The sequence below is a fragment of the Juglans microcarpa x Juglans regia genome, chromosome 5S (assembly GCF_004785595.1).
Source record: "Juglans microcarpa x Juglans regia isolate MS1-56 chromosome 5S, Jm3101_v1.0, whole genome shotgun sequence".
Classification (NCBI taxonomy): domain Eukaryota; kingdom Viridiplantae; phylum Streptophyta; class Magnoliopsida; order Fagales; family Juglandaceae; genus Juglans; species Juglans microcarpa x Juglans regia.
This window is the reverse complement of record NC_054603.1, coordinates 10,270,255-10,286,487: the sequence shown is the minus strand read 5'-3', so window position 1 is coordinate 10,286,487 and position 16,233 is coordinate 10,270,255. Positions and strand designations below refer to the sequence as shown.

The 16,233-nt window shown below is 40.6% G+C and overlaps 1 long non-coding RNA gene across 1 annotated transcript; it reads left to right on the top strand.

Annotated features, from left to right (window-relative positions):
- Positions 1-12,554: 12,554 nt before the first annotated feature.
- On the top strand, positions 12,555-15,884 carry LOC121268088. Its single transcript, XR_005941109.1, has 6 exons — positions 12,555-12,600; positions 12,763-12,841; positions 12,938-13,014; positions 13,100-13,176; positions 13,259-13,327; positions 15,121-15,884. It is a non-coding gene; the product is annotated as an uncharacterized LOC121268088 (long non-coding RNA).
- Positions 15,885-16,233: the final 349 nt, after the last annotated feature.

Sequence of the window (16,233 nt, the reverse complement as noted above, 5' to 3'; positions counted from 1 at the left end):
ATTGTGTCTCCCCTTGAAACACTCTCCCCAGCTATATCTTAACTCCATTCTCCTAGAGCGTAATCTTCGTCGCCAAAAACTTACCTTTGTTGTGATATCAACGAGCGGGAACGGGTTTAGTCACTAATTGACCAACAACCTACCTCCCCACGAAGATCAGCAGGTAGGTCCAGTCCTCCCCACGGTGAAGAGCGGACCCATCTCCTTAACTTTCTGACAACTTACCTTCCCGTGGGACCCAAAGGGATGGGTTACATCCTAAGGTTGCCTTATCCCTCTCATGGTGGAGGGCGGATCCAGTCTTTGGTTACTCGGCACTGACCTTCCCATGAGTGTCAACAAGTGGGAGCGAGTTTATTCTCAAACTAGTAGGAAACTTACCTCCGGCACAAAGGGATGAGTTACGCCTTAAGGCTCTCCATCCCTCCCATGATGGAGAACGGGTTCAGCCTCTCGGCTACCCGACAACATACCTTGACCTTTGCCACGGTGAAGAGTAGATTGGCACCAGCCTACCCCACACTTACCTTCCCTGTGATGTCAATGGGCGGGAGCGGTTTCAGTCTCAAATTGTTTGACTTATCTCCCTATAAGGAACTAAAGGGAGAGTCCAAATTAGAACGACTTCTCCCCCTCGCGAAGGAGGATAACTCACCCCAACCTCCATCACGGTGAAGAGCAGACCAGCTCCTCAACTGCCCGATAACTTACCTCTTTGGAGGAACCAAAGAGGCGAGTCAGCCTAAGGCATCCCGACCCTCTCCCCCTTCACCCCCCAGAAGAGTTCAGGTCCAGTATCTCAACTGCCCTACTTCAACTCCCTGGTGTGTCTCCCCTAATGAAGGGATGACAACTAAGTAAGCACCTTGAACTTCTATCGCACCCCATCAAAATGGTCCAGGTTTTCAAACTCCATGTCACAATTACAATTAAGTGTTATTTATTATGCATTATGCATGACCTTCCCTCGCCTGTTATACTCCCCAGATGCGAAAAAGGAAAGGAAAAAGGAAGAGTAAGAAACACGAGAAGGTAAAGAAATACTTCTGAATCCATTAATATCGTTACGAAATATAGGTACAAATGGAGAAAAATGAAAATACAAAGATACAAGAAGAAAGGACACAATGCAACCAGGGTTCAGCTGGTGGGGTTGTCTGTGGGTGCGCTTGAGATTAGTTTCTTCCCTAGTGAGGCACCTCGCTTCAGCGTCGTCGAGTCCAGAGGAAGGTCTTGCACTTTTAGTGCCCTCAAATTGCTTTGGGGATTCATAAGCACATGGTCCCTCATTCTCTCAAGCCTTCCAGATATCCGTAAGATCAAGTGTCATCTTGAACCAACCAGATGTGAGACAACTCCTAGTGTAGCGGGGTGACGACGTCTTCAGTGTGATCCAAGTGAAAGCATAGGTCCTGGATAGTTGCCTCATGAGTGGCTACAATAGGATCGGTCTTGGCAAGCCTGGTTTCCAACTCTGTAGCCTGGCTCTTCTCATTGGACTCTCCGGCATGGGCCAAAGCATTCTCGGCCTCCAAGTCCTGTACTCTCTGGGACTTGGCCTTGAGAGAATCCGTCTTATTCTTTAAAGACGGGGAAAGCTCCTCGAATCTCCCTTCCATCCATTTGTATGATCGGGCATATCAATTGTGTTATTTCCCCAACTTCGAGTTCTCAGCCCGTAGTCAGTCCATCTCCTCTTACCAACGGTCAAATGAGTCCTGAAGATTGTCTCTCGCCTCCTTGTTGAGCACTGCTTCAAGGCGATGAGAACTGGCTTCCTTCCTCAACCTCGCCAAGTCAGACTTGAGTTGGGCCTTTCAGTGACAGAACTGGAGTATCCTCTTATGCCTCCGCCGATGACTAAGTTGCACCTCTGAGTGGCGCAAAGTCAATCATGCCAAGGATTAGAGTGCCTGGTTCTCGCCTTCTAGCCCCTCCCGGTCATCCATGGTGAAGGCTCCAACTCCACTCCCTGCCATGAAAGTTTTCAAGTCAGTACCAAAAGTAAATACGCCGAGAAGACATGAAAAGGAATGTGATGAGTTAATAACCAACCCCAAAAAAGAATCCCCTAAGCTTCCCAAACATCTCTTGGACAGGGTTAGAATAGGCCCCATCTAGCTGTGAGTTACCAAGTATACATGTAACACAGTTTATATATAAACACAATATACAACAGGTTTGGTCATTGACCAAAACCTTTCTCTTGCAAATCTTTCATGGTATCAGAGCCAGGTTTCTCTTGCAAGGCGTGGTATCGCGCTCTAGTACAGAAGCAGAGTACCAAGTTTTGGCAATGGTTGTTGCTGAGTTATATTGGCTACAGATGCTTCTTAAGGATCTTCATGTGCCTCTCCTTTCACAACCTGTGATTTGGTGTGATAATCAAAGTGCAATTGCTCTTGCAGCCAATCCGGTTTATCATGCTTGCACTAAACACATTGAGGTGGATTTTCATTTTATTCGAGAAAAGATTTTGAACAAGGACGTTTGTACTCGCTACATCTCTACTGCAGATCATGTCGCATATATTTTCACAAAAGGCCTTACATCCTATCGGTTCCAACTTTCGAAAGGCAAACTCATGGTTTGTGACCTTCCCATTCGTTTGAAAGGGGGTGTTAAGCAAGACAAATCAAATCCCCTTAAATTTGCAGATCACTCTAACTGTGTAGTGACTACTGTAAGCCAAGATAGGAATGACAATATCATTGCCTAGCTGTTTGATTGGTTTCATACTTTTCTCCTTTCCATGTATAGCATAGGATCTATATTTGGTATAGAAATTTGTCTAGCTGTAAGTTACAAAGTATAAGTTACAAAGTATACATGTAACACAGTTTATATATAATACACAATATAAAATAGGTTTGGTCATTGACCAAAACCTTTCTCTTTAAATCTTTCACCGCCAACCTCGAGGCAGAGTAATCCTTCCCCTCAGAGGGATTCCCGAACAAGGTGCCATCACCCACCGGTGTTTTACCACCCCCGCAAACTTCGTCAGGAATGGACCTTCCCGACATTCCCCTTCACCTTCATCTTCCATAGCACATTCAGGACCCTTTCTAGCCCTTAGGTCAGTTGGAACAGCCAGAGTCTCATCGGCCATCACCACCTCAGCACCGGCCCTTGTCAAAACCAAGGTAGGGATGGTGTCAATGAAGGACAATGATGCCCTAGCGTCCACCAAAACAACCGGGACCTTGCTATCCCCTTGATGCCATTCCAACCTTAGCTCCGACTTTTGCCGATGCAAAGGCTGAGATAGTGCAAGTGAAGGGCAGTGAAGTCCCACTGTCAGCAACAACAACTGAAGCTTTATTAACCTCAATTGACACCATCACGACCTTAACTTCAGATACATCAGCCAAAACCCTCGTAGCCCATGACACTGCCCTCACCATATCCTTCCCGAACACGACGTCGTGGCCTCTACTGCCCTCAGGAATGGCCTCGGTCAAGACAACCTAGACTTCAGGGGAATAAGCAATGGGAGACTCTGGGATAGAAACTCGGCCGAAAAAAATCCTCGCCCCCAGCAAGACGTTCTTTGGACATAGGCAAGGGAACCATCTCCGACATTCCCCTTCACCTTCATCTTCCATAGCACATTCAGGACCCTCTCTGGCCCTTAGGTCAGTTGGAACAGCCAGAGTCTCATCGGCCATCACCACCTTAGCACCGGCCCTTGTCAAAACCAAGGTCGGGATGGTGTCAGTGAAGGACAATGATGCCCTAGTGTCCACCAAAACAGCTGGGACCTCGCTATCCCCTTGATGCCATTCCAACCTTAGCTCTGACTTTTGCCGATGCAAAGGCCGAGATGGTGCAAGTGAAGGGCAGTGAAGTCCCACTGTCAGCAACAACAACTGAAGCTTTATTAACTTCAATTGACACCATCACGACCTTAGCTTCAGATACATCAACCAAAACCCTCGCAGCCCATGACACCGCCCTCCCCATTTCCTTCTCGAACATGATGTCGTGGCCTCTACTGCCCTCAGGAATGGCATCGGTCAAGACAACCTAGACTTCGGGGGAATAAGCAATGGGAGACTCTGGGATAGAAACTTGGCCGAAAAAAATCCTCGCCCCCAGCAAGACGTTCTTTGGACACATGCAAGTGAACTATCTCGATATCAATCTTAGGAGATGGGGCCACTACCTGGGACACTCGAGTAGGAGGGTCCAAAAGGACCCCATAAAACCGTAGGGAGAGCAACTCCTCCCCCGGTGAAAGTCCTACAACTCCCACATGGCCCAGCGGGGTTGAAGAGGAAATCTCTGAAGGAATTGGGAGGGCCCCCTTGGGTTAAGTGATGTCGGCCAGAACCTACTGAAGGGCCTCAGCTCTGCCCACCTCACGTGAAGAAGAAGACATGATTTTAGGAGACGGGGCAGGCTTCTCTCCCTTATCCGAGGATGGCTTCAACCGCTGAACTAGCTCGTGAATAAAAGACTGCCCCAAAGAGGGCAAGGGTGCCGAGTGAGAACTGCTTTTGGCGGGAATGTCCCTCCTAGGCCTCTTCCCTTTCTCCACCACCGAAAGGCTGGGGGAACGCCTATGAACTTGAGGAATAATTGATTGCATCAGTATAGTCCGATCAGCAAAACGCATATTGGACGTGGGAGCCAAGTATTGCGTGAGGCTACTCTCATCCAGTAGGGCCTTGGAGTGAATACCGTTTGGGTGAGCCTTCACCCAAGCTCAGATAGTCTCAATCCAGCTCACCTCATCAGGAGTTGCCGAGGGCTTGAAGCTTTTGTCCTCGCCAACAACTCCCAGATGGCGCGAATAGGATAGTGCGCCTGTTGATCTGGCTGACCGGAAACTCCCATCTTTTGCTAGACCCGAAAAAGAATTGCTGGTTCCACCCCTTCACCCAGTTGTATTGCGGCTCCAGACAGGCCAATGCGTGAATGGACTGGAAGCTGCATGTGTTTCCATGTTATTTCAAGTGGTTATGAGTAAGGAGGAACTCGCGAGCAGTGAGGTTAGGGTATTCTGAACCCACCTCTTCTAATGCCCGTCGCCAGATGACGCAACATGAAGCCAAGATCCTCCATGCGTTTGGATGAAGTTGTGCAGGCGCCAAACAAAGGTAGTCTAACACGTCGTGAACGAGACCACAGAAGGGCAGTTGAACACCGCTAAAGAACATGCTGGGATACAAGGCTACCATCGAGGTGTAGCCTTCAGAGTCCACTACTCCTTCTTGGGGTGCCAACACCACAAACACGACAATGCCAGGCACCGTGAAGGTTGATTTCAGGGACTCCAACTCGTTGGGAGTCACCACCGACCACCAAGAAAACCCGTCGAGCCGTTGTGACTCAGTACGAACCTCGGGAGGGTTTAAGACCCCGGGGGTCCATGAGGAGAGAGAGGGTTTGACATACTTGAAGCTTTTCGGAGCAGGGTGTGAAGCGTTCTTGGGAGTCATGAGAATGTAAAGATGAAGGAAGGGGAGGCAAAGTACAACAGAAGAAGGATTCGAAGAAAAGGAAGGGAAGCACGAGGGATATTGAGAAAGAAGATGAAAGCAAAAAATTAAGGTAGGCTCCAAATGATGATGGGTTGGGGCTTTAAATAGGCCCCAACGACAGTTAGTATCCCAAATCGTGGGAACACAATCACACCCCACAAGGCCAGTGAGACGAGCACAAATCCCGCAACGTGTACTGTATGATGCAATGCAGAGAGAAAAAATCGCCTGACACCATCAATGCTAGGAGAACTGAACACACACAATCAAGTGCCAAATCAAACTATCAAAGGACGTGCCACTAAAGTAGGGAGAGGAGTCGTTGCCTGACACCATTAATGACGAAAAAGCCATACGGGTACAATCAAGTGCCAAAAGCCTGACATGTGCCATGGAGCCGGGAAGAGTAACGACCACCCATCTCGAAAGTAGGAGAGTTCAACGGAAGCAACCATATAAAAATAAGAATAAGAAGACAAAGACAAGAATAAATTCCCACCGGACTAGTTCGATAATAATTAAAGGAGTAACTATAAGGGGAATTTCCCTCCTATAGGCCTAAGTAACAAGCCCATAAGGGACCTCAGGAAAGATAGGGGGGGGGAGCCTAACTCTACCTAAAGATCCTCTTCTAAGAGAAGTCACTGGGTCTCAATGGAGCACTCGACCCGTAAGCCAAACCAACCTATGAAGCAACACTCATGTGGCAAAGACGAGCGATAGGGACAGATGAGACCCGCTACCCTGACACACCCTAGTAACACCTAGATCTCAAGAACTTGTACAGGTAGGCGGGCGAGAGATGCGGAGGACCCTCGATCTTCTAACAACATGTATGGAGAGACTTGGCAATGATCACTCACACGTTAAGGTTTAGTCAGGGAGCCACGCTGCATTAATGATGTCGTTCCTCGGACTCTATGCCGCATTAATGGCGCTAACCCAAGAGCCACGTTGCATTAAAGGATTCTAACAAAGCAACAATTGAAGTGACATGAGCCCCATAAGGCAAGGTACGAGGTGTCCCCACCCATAAAGTTCGTATAAAAGCTGACCCCCAGGTACGAAAAATACTCTCTGATCTCTCTAAGCCCTCACACAAACTGCTAAAGAGATATACTGACTTAAGTATTGAAGACTCCCTAGCCTCCACCAAGGCCCCCCACTCTTTGTTTTCTTAAGTGTGCAGGTGTGAGGACTCGAGACCCGAGTTACTGGAATCCAGTCCAAAGGCATACGAAACACGACGTTAACAATATCCATATATTTTTTTAATTTCTTTATGTTATATATATAGATTATATGCTATATATATATTATACAGATTAGTATAACATGAAATTTTAATCTTTTTATTTATGTTTCCTAAATATAAATTTACTCTTAAACATGAATGTTAATATTAAGTTTATTAACATATTATTATCTATCATTACATATTAAGTTACATACTTACTTATATAATATGGTATTATTAAATGCATATTTTAATTAAACTAATTAGTGTATTTTGGCTAATTGTTTTTAGCATTTATTTGGTTATATGCATGTTGTTTTGAGCTAAAAATAATATTTTGGGCTCTATCATATTGGGTTAAAAAAAGTATTCATTTTGGTAAGAAAAGCCAACCAGCCCAATAAAAAATTCCAAAATCGAATCACACCTGTAAAACCAAACTGAACTGAAATTGAAAAAACCAAAAATTTTTGGTTCTCTAGATTTACCGATCAGTTTTGTTTCTTAGAATTCCAAAATCGATTTAAATTGGTTCGGTTCCAAAATATGTCCAAAACCAGACCAAAGCAAATTGATTACACCCCTATCCTCCATAATCAATTGTCTCAAATATGCTTTAGGCGAAAAAATAAGCTGAACAACACTATATTTTCTCTTCAATCTAATTAATCCATTTATGCCACTTGGCACTATTCTTGTTACTCTTGCCTAATCTCACCCTCTTGACATCTAAAGCTAATACTAGCAAGATCATTAATGAAATCTAAAAAATATGAAAAATAAACAGGTGAGTCCATTGACTTAGTAACCAATGAGCGTATTCTAGTGTGCAAAATACGAGCCTGTTATAGAATGTAGAATTTTATGGCTTAGAATTTTAAGATAGAATACAATAAAATAAGAGCGTACTGAATAGAGAGAGAACACAAAACAGACAAGCGGAGAGAAATAGGGAATGGGAGGCTTATTGACGGCAAGCTCATGGTTGGACAACAAAGGGCGATGTGAGCAACGAAGACAAGAACTAGCGTAAGGCGTTGAAAATAGAAGAGGTAGATCGGGGGCTTGTCTGATCCATCGGAGGTGGGGAACATAATAGGGCTTGATCAAAACGGTGTCGTTTTGTTTTTTGTTTTTTGTATTTTGCCACAGACTAGGCTATAGGCTCTATGGTTGGGCCTAAAGATTGAGTGGGCTAGGTTTTGTAAAATGAAAAAGGGCCAGGGTGTTACACATACAGTATCAAATAGACATATAAATTGAATCTTATCGTATTTAATTATTATTGCCTATGGATCTCACAATTTTAATTGAATCTCTCATGTAACATTTCATGCTTATTAAAACCGTGTGACCTACTTTATGTCGACACACCTCTCCCAATATACCAAGTTCTTAAAAAGGCAAATCTCTACATAATTAATATTATAATCAATCCTGTGTACTCACTAAAGCATTTGCTTACTCTAAAAGTGACTTGCAGTCTCTACGAATGATCAACTCAATTTCTATACCATGATAGCTCTAAAACTCTAGCATCTTTTATAGCTTCTTCCTCCATGAATAGATCTCATTCGATTTACTGGAATTCTACTGGCACCACTAATGAACTCACAAGTTACAATATAAGAATACAATGATCAAAATATCAACAGAGCATGTTTTGTGTGTAGAAAGAGAAAACTATTTAGCTTCAAGGCTCAATATATATCTCGCAAAGTATTTTCTCTCATTAAAAAAAAAAAAATCATGAGTTTCTGAAATTGATGTCAAGGGCATTAAGAAAATCTTGCATCATTTGCCTTATAAAGGTAGGACTCAAATTTGACTTAAAATAGGATTGGAAAACTTCACTTAAATCAGATCATTCAGGTAAGTTCACTCAACCAAAGACGTCTCTCACACATATTCACCGAAATCATACACATTTCGGCCTCGTTGAAGAAGAAGATACTGAATGAGAGTGAGCCAAAGGTGTAACCTTATTGGTTGAGGTCTTTATTTAATTTCAGAATGAAAGAGGCTACTATGGTAACCTTTTATGGTGGTTGTGGAATTATTGGTCATATATTGGCTAATGTTGTATCTTAATCATGAATTGGATCATGAGTAATGTTAAATATAATTCTAGTACTATCCCACTTTCACCCCGCCCACTTTATAAATGTGAAAGTTTTCATCACCCTTAGATAATTTATTATTGTTGGATATAAAATCATGAACTAAGGTCCAACCCGTTATAAGCTCATTGCTAGGAATAAAAGGAAGAGATAAATAAGATAAAGAACAGATAAAACCAAAAGTGGTTGACTGACATATAAAAAGGTGAAAGTGACATAAAGTAAGTAGGATTCGCAACTCCAAGAAGGAAGAAGACTTCTATAAAAGGAGGGGATAACTACAAACATAGGATCATCTAACAACTCTCCAAGGAACCACTTCTCTACAAACTCGTGGGACTCTCTCTCCAAATTTCTACAATAGTGACATCTTCTTTAACTTCCCATCAACCCTATTTTCTCTATTGTATTCAGAGTTATATGAGGCCTTGAGGAACTGTACAATGACCAAACATAGTGGATTTCACCTCCAAATGACCTGTGAACTTAGGTTTTATGCTGAACTATGTAAATCTCTATGTCTCCCTTTTAACTTAGCATTCGAGTACCATATCAACGCTCAAGCCATCATCGTGGGCTATTTGATTGTATTGTTGGATTGTGGCTATGTTCGAAAATTGCATCAATAATTTTTGTTGAAAACAAATCGATAGTAGATGGGTAATGGCACCTCTTGGTGATAGGATAAGAGTGGAATTATGGTGTAATATGTAGAATATTCCTTGGATCATATATTGGTGTCGCAACCTTGTTTGGCCAGATTTTATTCCATCTAGTGGAAAAGAGAAAGCTAGAAAAATGGACAATAGACAATACATGGGTGATATCTTGATTTGGATATGGTGGTAGAGGATGTGCTTGGTGCAACTTTCAAAGAAAATTGAGTGTGGATAACTCTAAAAATTTAGTGTGTAGATCTCAAAACACGTACACTTAAATGAGTTAATAAATTTTTCAGTCATTATCATGTGATTGCATAACTTCCAGAAGAAATAAAATGAGACTAAGTTTGAAATAATTCTATTCAAAGTTGTTTTCACTGTGTTCCTTAGAGAAAAATCTAAGAAAATCCATTGCACATTCAAGATTTATTTTCTCTTAACAATCATATCTCCATCTTAGTGTACTCGTGGTCGAGTATTGCTGAGTCCATTGGTGTGGATGAATTCTTTGGCCGGAAGCATTTTTGGAACTACCTGGGTGCAGAGATTGAGTTGGTGCTCATGGTGAAACTATAGAAAGATCGGTAGTTTGGAGTTGTCCGTTGCAGTGATCGAGTGGGATACTTGTGGTGTTGAAACTATGATTTAGTTCCTTCAAGGAACTTGTAAGTATTTCTAAATTGATTGTAACAAACTTGACTTATGTAGTGGATTAGGTGGTGACTTACACCGGGTGTGGTTTTAGATTTTGAAGACGTTCTTCGAATTTCCACTTCGTTACCAAAATTCCTATGTTGGATATTTTCGGTGATTTTATTCATTAATTGGCTAATTGAGTGATTACAAATTTAAATAGTCTAGTAAATTTGATAAAACACCTATTCACCCTCCCTCTAGGTGTATTTGAGATTTGAACCACTGATTTCTCAATCGATATCAGAATGCGGTTTGTTTGTTTGGGATTTAGTTCCTGAGTGTGATCCCGCATCAGGTGGTTAGAATGGATAGATCCCAAACGCTTTCATCACCACTCTACTTTGATGGCAATTATTATGTCTATTAGAAAGTTTGATTGAGAGCTTTTCTAAAATGTATTGAAGAACGAGTATGGTTAAAAATTGCAAGAGGTTGGAAACTGTCTGTCTCTAGTGTTAATGGGATTGAGATTCTAATGAATATTGAGAATTGGATGAAAGATGAAATAAACAAATGCAATTGGAATAGAAAGGTTTGAATGTGATTTTATGGCCATTTCTCCAAAGGAGCTCAAGCGAATCTCCATGTATGAATCAAGTAAAGAGGCATGGGATATTCTAGAGGTTGCCCATGAAGGTACTACGCCTGTCAAGAATTCCAAACTTGACTACTCGTTTCAAAGAATTCTAGATGAAAAATGATGAATCTTTTGATGAGTTATGTGCCAAACTGAATAACATTGTCAATTCAAGTTTTAATCTGGGAGATTCATGAAAATAGAGTAGGGAGAAGAGTCTTTAGATCTCTACTTGAAGAAAGCAATAGAAAAAAGCAAGACTTAGACAATATGAGGATTGAAGAGTTGGTAGGATCACTTGAAACCTATGAGTACACTTTTTCCCAACCAAAGAAAAAAAAGTCTATTGTTATCAAAATAGTTAGAGAAGAGTGATGAATCATCTGATGGGTATACAATGAGTGATGTGCAAATAGCCTTTTATGCTAAGAAATTCAGGAAATTGCTCGCATCTACAAAGGGTAAGAACTAAGAAAAGAACAAAAAAACTTTTGAGAAATTCAAGGGAAATTTTTTTTCAGCCAATAGAGAGGGGATTTCTAAGAAAGACACTAGAGTTACCGAGGATAAAGTACCATCAAACACAATGTCGTGAGTGCCATAGCTTTGGACATATTTACATTAGGTGTGCCAACTACAAAAAGGCCAAAGGAAAAAGCAGTGGCTACTTCATTGAGTGATAATGAATCTGAGTCAAGTGACTCATCTGAGAACTCTTCATTAGAAGAAAATCTCAATTACATGGCCTTTGCCTCTTCTGTTGGTTGCAAAAGTTACAATAGTGAGAATGCTTTTGATAATGAGATTGTATCTAGAAATGAATCTGAGTATGAGGATGACTTGCAGGAAGTATATGAAAAGATTTACGAGGAGTGTTTGAAATTGAAGAAATCTAATAAAGCAAATCTTAAGAAGCTAGATCTTTGCAAAAAAATGAAAAGGAATGTCTTCAAGACAAAGTAGATGAAATCATGAGTCTAGCAAATCAATTACAAGCAAGAAATGTGTCTCTTGAAGAAAAAGTCAAAGATTTGGAAAGTGAATTGATCTTGTCAAACACTAAACTTCAAAAGTTTTAAGATGGGACACAACAGGCGCTAGACCAACTCATGACCCTAGGGAAGTCATCAAGTGATAAGAGTGGTTTAGGGTATATTGGAAAAGGATCTCATGTACCTTCCACTTCTCAATCCTTTCTTGTTAATATGGAAAAAATAGTATTTATTCTTGCCTCTTGTGCAGATAGAATTGCTCACATTTATGATAAACGTAAGAAACTTGTGCTTTAACATAAGTCTAGTTCACCCCCCTAGCTCGCTAAGAGAACCCTATGTGTCACCATTGTGGAGATATTGGTCACATTCAACCAAACTACTTTGAACTTGGAGTTTACATAGGGAAAACTGAATTTTTTTTTTCTCAAGGAAGGGACATTGGAATCTAATCAATCAAGTCATGAATTTAACAAAGTGAAATGGTATTATCAATGAAAAGTCTGACCAATTCAATGCAAATAGGAGAGCTAACAAGTTGAATTCTCCCAACTCTAGAATGGTGTGGATGAAAAAAGGGGAGAAGCACACCTTTCATGTAGCACACATTTCTCTAAAGACTAGGGACACCTTTCTGATTACAATGTTATTGGTACCAAATGGTTTTTTAAGAATAAGTATGATGAAGATGGGACTATTTGTGCGAAATAAGGCAAGGTTGGTTGTTCAAGGCTATACTCAGGTAGAATGAATAGATTTTGATGAGAGATATTTGCACCAGTTTTGAGTCTTGGCTGCCGACGGTTCCCACAACTTGAATGAAGCAAGTAAGGGCTTTGCCATTTCCACTCCCCCACTGTTTGTTTTCACTCAAGCACACACACCCCAATCCATTCACTGTCTATTTTTTACTCATGCACACACACTCCGATTCACCCACTCTCTATTCTCACACACGCTGATCCTCACGCACAAATCCTTTTTCATAGAGAGCTTCTCCCCATTGTGTAGCACCACCTATGGTCAGTGTCATTGTCGACTCTCCCCTTCGTGCACACGGCCACAATGGTAACTGTCGCTCTCTCTGCCTAGCTCTTTTTCTCTCTTTTTTATTTTTATTTTTATTTTCCCCTCTATTTTATGTTCCTCTTTATTTCTTCTCAGTCATGGACTCCCTCTCTTTCTCTAGGATTTAGATTGGGCTGTGACAAAATTAAACCATCAGAGATAACCATTGTAAGGTGATTATTTGAACTTTTGTTTTGAGTTATTTGATCCTCAGTTGTTTTTGGTCTCTCATTCATTCCCACATGTTTTAAATTCTAGATTCATCGCCTCGATTACTATCGCCATCGTGTCCAATGGAAGGTGGCATTGCACAATCCTGTTCAAAGTGCTGCAAGGTAATGTTCTGCCTAATATCAGCCATGGTGATACTTTAACCTATGATTTAATTAAATTTAACATCACTACCTTATATCATAGGACGTTTCCAACACCCTAGATAGTGTTGTTGCGCTCTCTATATTCCATGGGCTCATCGCACATGATTAGGTACAATATTCGAAATATTAGGTGCATTTTGTTTTCGACTATAATTGTGTGACATGAATAATTGGGAATTGATAGAATTTTAAGCGAGTTAGTTTTGGAAGGGCAGAATCTATAAATGATATTATATCTTGTTGGGTTCTGCTTAATATTTTAGAAGTTTTGAATTTGTGTGGAGTTGTGAACGGAGGAGACTTGATGTGTATTGTTGTTTTGGTGAGTTGGTGGTTGTCGAAGTTTGAGTGAAGGATTGTTTTGGGTTGATATGGGATTGGTTGGTTTGATGTTTTGGTGTCCAAGGTGGGCATGTGGTTGTCTAGATTGTTGTGCTTGGTTGGAGGAGCTGTTATGCGTGCTGTATAGATTAGTATGAGTGGCTAGTTGGGTTGTGTTAGTCGCTGGAAAATGGGTTGTGTTGCTTGCTGCGAGGGTGATGCATTAATTACAAATTATGGGCTTGCTTTAATCTATCATTATAGTCGAGTAGTTACTGTATTGAGTAGTTTTTGGGTGTTTGTGTAGGTTTTTAATATGTCGGTACATATTCTTTGGTATAGGTGTTGAAATTGCTAGAGTTCAGACTCAAGTTTTAGACAATACACTATGAGAGTTAAGTAAGCAGGGTTTCTATACTAGACTTTGCATGAAATGTATAGACTGAGGTTGACTTATGAAAAATTATACATGTTCTGTTATGGAATGAGAATTTGGAAAAAACAACCCTGGTCATTTATCTGCATTATTCATGAGGTTCGTATAAGGAGAGAGAAACATTTTGTCATGACTAGTGTAGACATGGGCAAGTTTTTGGAATTTAGTTCTTGAATTTTGTAAAAGGAGTGATTATGAAAACTAAAAATTTGTGCATAGTTTTATGAAGATGCTTTGACTCTGTTTGTTTTCAAGTATGTGAGAATGATTTGAATATATTTTGTACTCTTTTTTTTTTTTTTTTTTTTTTTTTTTTATATGGCATTTGAAAACCTTTGGCATAACGTTCTGATTTTGGATCTGACACTACATCTGCTTTGCTCTGCTCTGTTTGGGTTGGTACCAATTTCTCTATCTCTGAGTGCAACTACTTTGGAAACAAAGTAGTTTTTGTTTGATCTTTCTTGTGTACACACTCGGGGATCTGAGAATAATAAGGAGAAGATTCACTTTTGTCTCTGTCTAGTTTAGCCAATGAGGATAGGACAACCTTACCATGGGGGTTAAACATGGCCGTTGTTCTTATGTGACGATTTGATATGATATGATGAATATGCTCAGTTTATGCTATGTCAAAGTACTTTGGATTATAAATATTTGAAACCATCGCTCTGTTAATTTTGAAAATATGTTTTGCTCTGCATGCTAACACTGAAAATATTTTATTTTGCATCTTGTACTCTGTAAATGCTCATATTTACATACTGGTATATGTCATTTGCTTACTGAGTTGTTGATAACTCGCCCCTTATCTTCATAATATTTCAGATGATTTTGATAACACTGCTGAGAACCAAAATTAGGAGGCATGGGCGGGGTTAGCTGTGGATTAATAATTGAGTGCCTAAGAGTACTGTGGTTATGAGGAAAATTTCTTTAGTATTGATGATATTGTTATTACGTTGATCTAATTTGCTGGGAGATTTGTTATTATTATGGAGAATTTGGGGAGTTTTTAATTTATCTTGTTGGGTCATTTCATTGAAAATTTTATGAGGATTGTAGTTATGTTTGATTGGAATAGGTGAATTCATGTTTATGAAATATTTGGAAATGTTATTTATATTGTGAGGAGATGATTTTAGGTGTTAGATAGTAACCCTCCGACCATTTTCGGGTACGGGACGTTACAGTCTACCTCTGGTTTTTGTACATTCCTTGGAAGTAACCTCATCTCATGGAGTGCCAAGAAACAAGCAACCATGGCCTGCTCCACTGCTGAAGCATAGTACAGATCGATGGTTGCCACTGCCATTGAGCTCACCTGGGTATCTTTTCTTTTACGTAATCTTAGCATCCCCTTACACCGTGCTCCTGTACTCCACTGTGGCAACATGAGTGCTCTCTATATGAAGATTAATCCCATTCTTCATGCTTGGACAAAACATATTGAGCTTGATTATCATTTCATTTGTGAACGTGTAGCTCTTGGCATCTTGGAGAATCGTTTTGTCACCTCTGCAAATCAGCTAGCTGATATCTACACGAAGCCATTGCCCAAGGCTCTCTTTCATGTCTTCTGTAGAAAACTTGACCTCTGTCTTGATCCTCAGTCATGTTTGAAGGGCAGTGAAAGCACTACTACATCAGTGGAGAAGATTACACAGCACCGTGATCCTGGCTACATTAAAATGCAAGAGAATATCTCTCATCATGAAGAGGATATCACGCATCAAGGCTTGGAAAATTGATAGAATATTTTCTGCATCATTATTGGAAAGTCAAGCTGTAATTTCCCTTATTTAATACGTAAATACAACACTCCTGTATGTAATTACTCTGTAAATACAGTATATAATGAAATGCTAGTCTTCTCTCTATCTCATCCCGTGAGATAGAATTTCTCAAACTTTAAAATTCGTCAAGAATTATTTGATATCCTTCAGTTCATAGCCATAATAAGTAAAAGAATCAAACAAGCAAAAACTCAGAAGACGGATTATTTGATGATAATCGTATTCAATGCTAAGCTAGTATTTCGATCCCGATGATGTTTCTCAAGGTTCCCACTGATATTTCGATCCCACTCATCTCTTTTGGTTTTCTACTGCTGTAAAGCCCCAAATCATAGCACAGAACATGAAGTTATCATAGAATGGAGCTTCGATAACAACAATAAAAGTAATGATTTGTAATATCTTGACTATTTGTGTGTAATCCATAGCCATTTTATCAATAGAAGTTCTTTTTTACCACCT